At 39.2% G+C, this 12,847-nt stretch overlaps 1 pseudogene; it reads left to right on the forward strand.

Moving 5' to 3' along the window:
* Positions 1–2,368: 2,368 nt before the first annotated feature.
* On the forward strand, positions 2,369–3,794 carry LOC122430745 (annotated as a pseudogene).
* Positions 3,795–12,847: the final 9,053 nt, after the last annotated feature.

Here is a 12,847-nt window from a genome sequence, read left to right on the forward strand (position 1 = left end):
GATCCTCTACATAGAAAACCCTAAAGACTCTACCAGAAAATTACTAGAGCTAATCAATGAATATAGTAAAGTTGCAGGATATAAAATTAACACACAGAAATCCCTTGCATTCCTATATACTAACAATGAAAAAACAGAAAGAGAAATTAAGGAAACAATACCATTCACCATTGCAACAAAAAGAATAAAATACTTAGGAGTATATCTACCTAAAGAAACAAAAGACCTATACATAGAAAACTATAAAACACTGATGAAAGAAATCAAAGAGGACACAAACAGATGGAGAAACATACCATGCTCATGGATTGGAAGAATCAATATTGTCAAAATGGCTATTCTACCCAAAGCAATCTATAGATTCAATGCAATCCCTATCAAGCTACCAACGGTATTTTTCACAGAACTAGAGCAAATAATTTCACAATTTGTATGGAAATACAAAAAAACCTCGAATAGCCAAAGTAATCTTGAGAGAGAAGAATGGAACTGGAGGAATCAACCTGCCTGACTTCAGACTCTACTACAAAGCCACAGTCATCAAGACAGTATGGTACTGGCACAAAGACAGAAATATAGATCAAAGGAACAGAATAGAAAGCCCAGAGATAAATCCACGAACCTATGGACACCTTATCTTTGACAAAGGAGGCAAGGATATACAATGGAAAAAAGACAACCTCTTTAACAAGTGGTGCTGGGAAAACTGGTCAACCACTTGTAAAAGAATGAAACTAGAACAGTTTCTAACACCATACACAAAAATAAACTCAAAATGGATTAAAGATCTAAATGTAAGACCAGAAACTATAAAACTCCTAGAGGAGAACATAGGCAAAACACTCTCCGACATAAATCACAGCAAGATCCTCTATGACCCACCTCCCAGAATATTGGAAATAAAAGCAAAAATAAACAAATGGGACCTAATGAAACTTAAAACCTTTTGCACAACAAAGGAAACTATAAGCAAGGTGAAAAGACAGCCCTCAGATTGGGAGAAAATAATAGCAAACGAAGCAACAGACAAAGGATTAATCTCAAAAATATACAAGCAACTCCTGAAGCTCAATTCCAGAAAAATCAATGACCCAATCAAAAAATGGGCCAAAGAACTAAACAGACATTTCTCCAAAGAAGACATACAGATGGCTAACAAAACACATGAAAAGATGCTCAACATCACTCATTATCAGAGAAATGCAAATCAAAACCACAATGAGGTACCATTACACGCCAGTCAGGATGGCTGCTATCCAAAAGTCTACAAGCAATAAATGCTGGAGAGGGTGTGGAGAAAAGGAACCCTCTTACACTGTTGGTGGGAATGCAAACTAGTACAGCCACTATGGAAAACAGTGTGGAGATTCCTTAAAAAACTGGAAATAGAACTGCCATATGACCCAGCAATCCCACTTCTGGGCATACACACTGAGGAAACCAGATCTGAAAGAGACACATGCACCCAATGTTCATCGCAGCACTGTTTATAATAGCCAGGACATGGAAGCAACCTAGATGCCCATCAGCAGATGAATGGATAAGGAAGCTGTGGTACATATACACCATGGAATATTACTCAGCCATTAAAAAGAATTCATTTGAACCAGTTCTAATGAGATGGATGAAACTGGAGCCCATTATACAGAGTGAAGTAAGCCAGAAAGATAAAGAACGTTACAGCATACTAACACATGTATATGGAATTTAGAAAGATGGTAACGACAACCCTTTATGCAAAACAGAAAAAGAGACACAGAAATACAGAACAGACTTTTGAACTCTGTGGGAGAAGGTGAGGGTGGGATGTTGGGAAAGAACAGCATGCATATTATCTATGGTGAAACAGGTCACCAGCCCAGGTTGGATGCATGAGACAAGTGCTCGGGCCTGGTGCACTGGGAAGACCCAGAGGAATCGGGTGGAGAGGGAGGTGGGAGGGGGGATCGGGATGGGGAATACGTGTAAATCTATTGCTGATTCATGTCAATGTATGACAAAACCCACTGAAAAAATAAGTAAATTAATTAATTAATTTAAAAAAAATAAAATAAAATAGCCAAAGTCATAAAAGAAGAGAGTACAATGAAAGGTAGTTGTCAGGAGCTGAAGGGATAGGGAAAGTTGAATATTATTTTCCAATGAGTATAAAGCTTTTTATTCAAGATGAATAAGGATATATATAGTTAGTTAGTTAGTTGGCAACATTGTATTGTGCTTTTTATAATATGTTAAAGGGATGGATCTTATGTTGTGTTCATTTAAAAAGATTACAAAAGAACAGAAGGGAATTTCTGGAGATAGTATGGTTAGTTCCTTAGTGTAGTGACGGTATTGTAAGTGTATGCATATGTACAATCTCCACAAGATGTGCAATTATGGAGTGTATCAACTATATCCCCTAATAAAGAGTAAATATAAAGAACCTACAGAAATTCTCATCATCAAGGGTGAAACAGATCACCAGCCCAGATTGGATGCATGAGACTCCTATGCATCGGGGCTCGGGGCTGGTGCACTGGGAAGACCCAGAGGGATGGGGTGGGGAAGGAAGCGGGAGGGGGGATCGGGATAGGGAACACATGTAAATCCATGGCTGATTCATGTCAATATATGGCAAAAACCACTACAATATTGTAAAGTAATTAGCCTCCAACTAATAAAAATAAATGAAAAAGAAAAAGAAATTCTCATCCTAAATGGTGAGACTGAATTCACCATAATTTCAGGAAATTCACTGAATTCACTGAAATTTCCTGAATTCACCATAAATTCAGGAAAAACATAATGATGTCAACTATCACCATGTGTATTCAACAATATATTCAAAGTTTTAGTAAAGGTAGCTAAGAGAAGGAAAATAAATAAAAGATGTATATATTGGAAAATAAAAAGCACAACTGTCTTTATCTGTAGATGACAAAATTTTGTATGTAGAAATTCCCAAGCATCCACTAGATATCCATCAGAAGTAACAAATGAGTTTACCAACTTTGCAGAATACTAAATAAATTGTAAAAGTCAACTGCATTTCTCTGCACTAGCAATGTGTGTGCTGTGCTTAGTCACTCAGTCGTGTCCAACTCTTTGTGACTCCACAGACTGCAGCCTGCCAGGCTCCTCTGTCCATGGGGATTCTCCAGGCAAGAATGCTGGAGTGGGTTGCCATGCCCTCCTCCAAGGGATCTTCCCAATCCAGGGATCGAACCCAGGCCTCCCACATTGCAGACAGATTCTTTACCATCTGAGCCACACTAGCAATAGACAATCCAAAAGTAAATCTTTTAAAAATCTATTTACATGAGTATCACAGAGAATAAAATACACAGAAAAAATTAATAGATGAAGTCTGAAGATGGTACCAAGAGGTGAGATTTTGGAGGTAAACTGTCGTCCTCCACCTTCGTGGGAATCCTGTCCTTTCTGAATGGATGGTATTATGCTACCTATTTCCTGCTAGAACGCTTTGTATTTCTGTATAAAGACTCCTGCTCCCATACCCAACAGCCAGTCTAGTACTGGATGTGATGATGCTCTTCCTGTATCTTGGAACTGAAGTAATTCGACTACTCTTTGGTACAAAGGGAAGTCTCTGCCAATGGAAGATGCCACATGATATTAATGTGGTCTTGACCTTCCTGTCCACCATGGTGGCGTCCTATTACCTGCTGCTGCGGACCTCTATGATCCTCCTGGAAGCCATCATGAACAGCATCTTGCTCTTCTTCTGTAGCTCAGAGCTGCTGCTTGAGGTGCTCACCCTGGCCACTTCCTCCAGTATAGACAGGACGTAAAGTGCAAAAATTTCAGCCAGCAGCCCTCACAGGTTGAGACCACACATACATCTGATACTTCAGCCACAGCAGTGAGAAGTGGCAGGCCATGTTGGAAAAGGTTGCAGCTTTTCCTCAGCACAGAGACCTGGGGAACAAACCCAGCGTAAGGCCACTGGGCACCGTCTCCTCAACCAGGACCATCAGCCCAGGAGACTCTTCTACACTCCAGAATTGGGAGGGGCAAGGCTGGTGCCTTCCTGGCCCCTCTAGGAACCAATTCCCTTCGGACCTCAGGTTTTCCTCTTTGATCATCGTGGCCAGAGCATCTTGTGTGGACCCTTCAGGCTCCCTGGGCTTCCAGCAGGACCTGAGCCACTGGTTCCCCGTGTTTGCTGTGCCCCACATGTCCTGCAGGAACATGGGGTGCCTCAGGAGGGTGTGCTCCCAGAGCGATGCAAAAGCCGCTCATCGCATTTCTCAGACTGAGCTCCAGAGCTTTTTAAGTAGCTCATAGTGTTAGTTTTCTACTCTCCTCATGAAACAAACATTGTTTTATAATATGTATTTTCTGTTAACAAATTAATCAGAGTATAAGAACTGTCAACTATAAACCAAAAAAAGAAAAAAAAACAGTGTTCTGAGAAAATAAAGATCTCTAATACATAAATGGAAAGATAGCTCTCAATCTTGTATCAGAAGGTTTAGTGTTGTCAATAAAGCAGTGCTTCTCAAGTTGATCTATAGCTTCAGCACAATTTCTATCCAAATCTCAGCTGACTTTTTGGGGCAGAATTTGACTTTCATTGTCAATTTGTAATATCTTTGTTATCAATATTCATATGGATTCAAGGACACAGATTAGCCAGAACAATATTGGTAAAGAAAAACTTAGAGGACTTTCACTTTTCAATTTCAAAGATTACTGCAAAGCTATAGTACAGTGTGATTCAGGCATTAGAACAGAATTTAACATAAACGAATAAAATTGAGAGAACAGAAACAAATCCTAAAGTTATGGCCAGCTGATAGTTAACAAAGGGGACCAGAAAAATCAGTGGGAGAAAGGCAGTCTTCATAGATAATGCTTGGAGGAAAAGATACAGATACACATAAAGTTTTAGGACCTCTATCATATACCATGGGGCTTTCTGGGTGGCTCAAGTGGTAAAGAATCTAACTGCAGTGTGAGAGACTGGGATTTGATTCCTGGGTCAGAAAAATCCCCTGGAGAAGGGAATTGCTACCCACTCCAGTATTCTTGCCTGGAAAATCCCATGGACAGAGGAGTCTGGTGGGCTATAGTCCATGGAGTCACAAAGAGTCAGACATGACCATAAACAAAGAAGTTTCAAAATGAATCCTGGACTTGAACATAAGAATTAAACTGTGAGGGGAAAAAAAGGATTAAACTGTGAATTTTCAGAAGAAAATATAAGATTAAATCTTCATGATTTTGGTTAGTCAATGATTTCTTAAACATGGCATGAAAGACCAAATGATAAAAGAGATCAGCATCAGAAAGATGGCAAAAGAGGATGTCCCAGCCTTCCTGTTTCATGGAAACACCAATTTAACAACGGTCCATGGATGAAATTTCCTTTTTGAGGTACCTGGAGCCCAGGCAGGAGGTTTCATCAGCCTGGTGCAGCACAGAAATGAGAAAAGACTCATTTCAAAGGGAAATAGAAAAGCTTCACTTTCCTCCTGTCATTCTCTCAACGAAGCATGAGCAGCGCTGAGAAAAATCCCTTTGGCCTAAAAATTATTTCATGGCAGAAAGAAAGAGAAAGCCTGTCTGTGGATTCTAATATCAGGCTCTGCCCATGGTCCTCACCGGGCAGCCCACCCAGGGTCCCCGACAGCTGGCCTGTCCAGAGTTTCTGACCAAGGTGACTGGTGTAGAACTTTCCCTGCCAAAACCAGTCTGTAATGACTGGAAAGGGTGACTGCTTCTTCAAAAATGCAAGGTTACAAGAATCATGAAGACTTGGAGAAATATGAGACAACCAAAGAAACAAAATACAGCTCCAGGAACTGACCCCAAAGAAACGGATATCTATGAACTGCCTGACAAAGAATTCGAAATAATCATTTCAGAGAAGTTCAGGTAGCTCTTTAAGTTGCAAAGAAATAATGCTAAGCAGCAACACAAAAACATAAGTTTTTGTACAAGTCTCACTGGTAAAGGTAAATGTAAAGACACATAATAATGTAACACTGGGCTGGTGGCATGTAAATTACCTTTTAGACTCGACATAAAAGTTAAATACAAAAAGTATTAAAAATTCATGACCATAAATTTTTTATAAATATAGAATAAGAAAATGTAAATTCTGACGCCAATAGCACATGCCCTGTGTGTTTGTGGCAAGTAAATTCATAGAGTTCTTGCATGCAATTGAAGTTAGTTGCTATCAGGTTATAAAACAAACTGTCCAAACTAGAAAAAGTTTTAAGCAAGAATTATGGTAACCAGAAAGGAAAAACCTGACAGTTGATGCAAAAAGATAAAGAGGAAAGTATCAAAGTACATTACCACACATGCAAAAAGACCTTTTCATTGATACGCTACAGCTCATTTCATTGATTTGATCTCATTGAAAGCCTTCAACAGCATAAAGGGGCAAAACTAGAGTTCATATCCACGTTTGTTTAGTGGAGACAGACTGCACCTAGACCATATGAGAAACTTCTATTAGGCAAGGCTGCTCTGAAAATTGAGGCCTCCTCAAAAGGCTTCCCAAGAAAGATGCCCCAGAAAGATGCTGCCTTCATCCTAAAGACGTAATCTATTAAATCAGTGGAATCAGATCTGCCCCAACCTTTGGTGAGACAAGGAAATACAGGGCATAGAATTCTGTAGCATGGAATAAGCTTTATCTAAGAATTATCAGGCTCCTGATGTACAAACGGGGAGTGAGGTATTCCAACTTAAACAGAAAACAGAATAAACTTCTAATGAACCCACTTTCTTCTTCAGCTACTGCCTTATTCTCTGAGTTCTTTCACAAAAAAAAATTCTTTCTCATTTTCTTCTCATCTATTTATATTTTTAACCATTCCTATAATACATTCAATTACTCAGTTCCAGGAGGACTTCCCTATAGCTCAGATGGTAAAGAATTTGCCTGCAATGCAGGAGATCTGGGTTTGATCCCTGGGTCAGGAAGTTCCCCTGGAGAAGGAAATGGCCACCCACTCCCATATTCTTGCCTAGGAATTCCATGGACAGAAGAGCCTGGTGGGCTACAGTCCATGGGGTCCCAAAGAGTCAGACATGACTAAGCGACTAACACACACACAAAATGCATTCCACTGAGCGGTTCTCCTGGGTTCCCTTATCATACCATTCTCCCCCGGGGTGCCCCTTCCCAATAAAGTGTCTTGCTTTGTCAGTTTGTGTGTCTCCTTAGACAATTCATTTCCAAGTGTTAGATAAGAGCTTACTTTCGGGCCTTGGAAAAGGTGTTCCCCTTCCTACAACAAATGATGTTGGGGACTCTTCTTTGCTGCAACTGACATCCTAACCACTTGGGGTACTCAACAATGGGCTTGCCTGCTGATAGACCAGGCCCAGTGGATGCAACTGGGATCCTTTTGTCCTTGGTCTCCTCCTAATGCAGATGACTCCCCAGAGTGCCCCAACTGGGTAAGGAACAAGAGGCTTTATTGATCTTTCTCCCCTTCCTTCTCTCTTTCATCTTCTTAATCCTTCCTATCCTACCATTTTTTCTAGTGCTCCGGTCCTGGATCCAGGAGTCTGGTCAAAGGGCCTCAGTCTGAGATGAAGGTCAGAGCCTGATCACCTTCAGTTGTCAGAGAACTCAAATTCTGATTCAGTTCTGGTCTGGTCTGGTTTCTGGTTTAGCCAAATTCCAGTCCTCCCTTCCCTGGAAGCCCAGTGTAAAGTCTCATAATGCCTGGGTGTCAGTAGGTGGCAGGAGACATCTGTAAGGCCACCCGTTTTGACTCCCTCCCCCAGGAGATCCCCTGAAGCAGGAAATGGCAAACCATTCCAGTATTCTTGCCTGGAGAATTCCATGGACATAGGAGCCTGGCAAACTACAGTCCATGGGTTTGCAAAGAGTAGGACACAACTGAGATACTGAGCACACACACATACACATAATACATTCAGCCCCACCAAGTTTCTTAAAATCCTAATGTTTTCTGTATTTTCACATCCAAATGTTTATTTGTGTGTTCATTGCTCAGTCATGTTTGATTCTTTTGCGACCCCGTGGACTGTAGCCCGCCAACTACTCTGTCCATGGGATTCTCCAGGCAAAAATTCTGGAGTGGGTTGCCATTCCCTTCTCCAGGGTATCTTCCCAACCTAGGAATCGAGCCTGGGCCTCCAACCTTCCAGGCAGATTGTTTACTGTCTGAGCCACCTTCTTCAAGTGACATTCAAAATCTGACTGCCCTTAACGACCTGAAATATTACTTACCAAGTCTAAGTCACTCTCATTTTTCATCTGGACTACTCTCCCTTCTCCAATTCACACATAATTTTTCAATGAAGTCTTTTACAATTTTTCATGTGATGCCAGATCTCAGCTCAAATATCTCTTGTGGCTTCCATCTCATGCAGAATGAAAGTCAACACTCTTACCTTCAATATTAGATCTAGCCTCCTCTGTCTCTTTACCTTTCTAACCTTATCTAACTTTTTATAGCCTCTTTGCAACCCCATGACCTGCAGCATGTTAGGCTTCCCTGTCCTTTGCTGTCTTCAAAGAAAAGTATATAAAATGTGTGAATATATATATTTAAATTATTTTAAAACTGTTATTAACTACTATCAAAGTTACGAACTGTAACACACCAGTAACTAAGAATACACATATTTGCCCCTCCAGAATAATATTTTATTAGAAACCACCCTCTAGATGTTTGTAGTAATTACTTTCATACACATCTCTTTATTATTGTTAATGGTTTCTTTATTAGATAAAATTCACACGTGGTCACATGTATGAATTCTAAGTTCAAAAGTCAATGTATTTGATGAGATTGGGCATGTACAGGATTGTATGGAATAGACAAAAAATTCAGTGTATTTGGATAAATTCATATGTCAGTATCAGCCACAATTGTATAAACAGGCAGATTAATTCCATCTGCCTAGAAAGACCTTTTGTGTTCATTCTTTAGTCAGAATTGTCCCCTAGTCCTCATCTCTCCTCCACTATATATTTCACTAGGTATTACTTTTGCTTATTCTAGAACATCACATAAATATAATTATAGACTAATTATTTTTTTGCATTTGGCTTTTGCTCAGTATAATGTATATGAAAGTCATGCCTGCTTTTCTTTGTATCACTATTGTATTCCTGTTTACTGCTAAGTAATGTTACATAGTACAGATGGAAAAATATTTGCAAACCATAGTGCAATGTGCTTCTGCATTATACATTAACCAGACCTCCAGAAAGGTGATAAAGCCTGTTTGATCATAAACATCAGTGTTTTTTTTCTTTTTCTTCCAATGTCAACAACCCTTTAGAAGATTAACTTTTGTTTTCCTAATTCTGTAAGGGATCACAGAGACCTGCTGCTCACTTCAAATGTGCAGATCTGAACTAGGTACCTTTTGTGAACTTCATAAAACGTCTGTGTCATTTTCATGTATGATCCTTTGTCTCAAAAGTGTATAGGACTGTGTCTTTGACTTCTAACAAGTGAAACAGTTATCAGCCTTCTAAAGACTGTCTCTGAGATTATAATCCTCTATTTGGCTCAAATAAAATTCTTTATTTCTCCTCTGGCTTAATCACTGTTGATTTTTAGTTAATAGCTATCATCAAGAAGACATGCGATAGTAAGTGCTGGTGAGGATGTGGACAAGGGCGAACTTTTGTACACTACCAGTGGCAATGTAAATTAGTATAGTCACTATGGAAAACAGCATGGAGTTTCCTCTGAAAATTAAAAATAGAATTGCCATATGATCCAGTAATCTTGCTCTTGGCATATATTCAAAGGAAATGAAAAGAGGAAATTAAAAAGATAGCTCTACTCCCATATTTACTGAAGCACTATTTGCAGTCTCCAGGATATGGAAACAATCTAAATGTCAACCACTTGGTGATGGATAACCAACGTACGTTGCATACATCTAATATATATGATGAAATATTGTTTACCCAGGAGGAAAGGAAATCTTACTGTTTGTGACAACAACACGGATGGACCTTGAAAACACTGTGCTAAATGAGATGTCAGAGAATGACACATTCTGTGTATAACAGATGTCAGATCTAAACCCGTCAAACTCGTGGAAACAGAGTAAAGTGGTGGTTATTGGGGCTGGGAGATGGGGGAATTAGTGAAAATTTTAATGGTATAAACTTGCAACTAGTAGATAAATAAGTTCTGCAGGTGTAATCACAGTTAGTGATTTTCATAGTCCACAACTGGTGTTTGTGCACATGCTCAGAGGTGTCCGACTCTTTCTGACCCCATGGACTGTACCCTGCCAGGTTCCTCTGTACGTGGGATTTCCCAGGCAAGAATACTGGAGTGGGTTGCTATTTCCTTCTCCAGGGGATCTTCCCGACCCAGGGATCAAACCGGCATCTCTTGGATCTCCTGCATTGCAAGTGGGTTCTTTACCACTGAGCCACTAGTCCATGATACTACATTATAAACTTCAAACTTAGTAACAGACTAGATCTTAATTGTTCTCACCACAGAAAGGAAATAATAATTCTGTGACATGAATAAAGTGTTAGCTAACACTATGTTGGTGATCATATTGCAATATACAATGTACCAAATTAACACATAGTATATCTTAATGTTATAAATTTTGTCTATTATATCTCAATTATGAACAAACAAATGCAAAAACTAAAAACTATCTAGATGGCTTTCATCAGGTGATGGGTTAAACTAACATTTGTATCTACATTTCATGTAATCAGCAGCAGAAAGAAATAAGCTATTGATAGCAACTTCAATGAATATCTGTATAATTTTGATTAGCGTAAAAGCCAACTTCAAAATATTACATACAATATTATTATTTGGTTAAAATTAAAATTTTCAGCTTCATGAGATAAAGTAAGAGATATGTCTTATGCTAACATTGTGTAAGTTTAAGATGTACAGCATAATAATTAAATATATGTATGTACTGTGAAATAGTTAATAAAACAACCTTAGTTACCACATACAACACCTTACATAGTTACAATTTTTGTGATGAGAACTTTATATATAAAGCATATATTCTTTATCCATCCATTGACACAACGCTAGACTGTTTCCATGTCTTGAGTATTGTAAATAGTGCTCTAATGTACACTGGAGATGAGATGCAGATATCTCTTTAAGATGGTGACTTCATTTCTTTCGATTTTGTATCCAGAAGTAGGAATGCTAGATCTGATGATAGTTTTATTATTAGTATTGAGAGGACTTTCCATATTGCTTTCTACAGTGGTTGTCCCAGTTTGCTTTGCCACCAGCAGTCTCCATGCCTTTCGTTTTGTCCTCATGCTTACTGGCACTTGTTATCTCTTATTCTTTATATGATTATATGATAATTGTTTTAACAGATGTGAGGTAGTATCTCATTGTAGTTTGGGTTCACATTTCCCTGTTAATTAGTGATATTGAAATGCTTTCATTTATCTGTTTGCCTTTTGAATATCTCCCTTGGAGAAATGTCTATTCACATGCTTTGTTTATATTGGTAGGATTTTTCTTTTTGCTATTAAATTCTGTGTGTTTCTTAAGTATTTTGGGTGTTAATTTCTTATCAGATGTATAAATTGGAAATATTTTCTGTCATTCCACAGCTTCTATTTAACTTATGGATCATTTCTTTAATGTGTAGTAGCTTTCTGATTTGATATGGTCCCACTTGTTTAGTTTTGCTTATGTAGCTTGTAGTCCGGTATCATCAGTAAACTCATTGCCAAGACCAATGTCAAAATGCTTTCCTCCTATGTCTTCTTCTAGGAGTTACACATTTTCAGGTTGTATGTTTAAGTTCTTAACCCATTTTGAGTATTATTTTTTGTAAGTGCTGTAAGAGAGAGGTCCAGTTTCTTTCTTTCACACATGAATATCCAGTTTTCCAGCACCATTTACTGAAGAGACTATGTTTTCTCCAATAAGTATTCTCGGATCCTTTGTCAAATATTGCATGCATGCTAAGTCGATTCAGTTGTGTCTGACTCTTTGTGACTCTATGGACTGTAGCCCACGAAGCTTCTCTGTCCATGTGATTCCCCAGGCAAGAATAGTGGAATGGGTTGCCATGCCCTCCTCCAAGGGATCTTACTGACCCAGGGATCAAATCCTCATCTCTTACATCTCCTGCTTGCAGTTCAGGGTTCAATCCCTGGGTTGGGAAGATCCCCTGGAGGAGGAAATGGCAACCCACTCCAGTATTCTTGCCTGGGGAATTCCATGGACAGAAGAGCCTGGTTGGCTATAGTCCATGGGGTCACAAAGAGTCAGACATGACTGAGCAACTAACACTTGTCAAATGTTAGTTGATTCTATATGTAAATGATTTATTCCTGGGCTCTATATTGTATTGCCAGGAGTGTCACAGCCTGAGACGAGCTCCCCTGAGGAGACGCATGGCCCCCCTGGGACCCTCACAGAGGACCTGGACACCTGAGCGGCTTGGATCTGGAAAGTACAGCAGGCATATGGCCCATACAGCAGGGTATAAAAATAAATTACCATATAATAAAGCATAATGAGAAAGAATATATACAGCCGAATCACTCTGCTGTATAACAGAAATTAACACCACATTGTAAACCAACTACACTTCAACCAATTTTTAAAAATCTGCATTCTATCATGACAGAGCACACAGTCTGCCTACAGAAAAGAATCAGTTGAATGTCCATCAGCCTCGGCAAATCCTGTTAGCTTCCTGGCTCCAGGCAGCCTTTCAGTGACAGTTTGTTTGCCACTAAAGAGGAATCAGCAGGAGGCCAAGGAACTGATATTTCATCGTCTAAAAAGTGATCCATTGAAGACAAGTCACCAAACAGTGTTCGTCAACCTCGGGAAATGACATTTTTTTAATGGGGAAG

Source organism: Cervus canadensis, chromosome 29, assembly GCF_019320065.1.
Source record: "Cervus canadensis isolate Bull #8, Minnesota chromosome 29, ASM1932006v1, whole genome shotgun sequence".
NCBI lineage: Eukaryota > Metazoa > Chordata > Mammalia > Artiodactyla > Cervidae > Cervus > Cervus canadensis.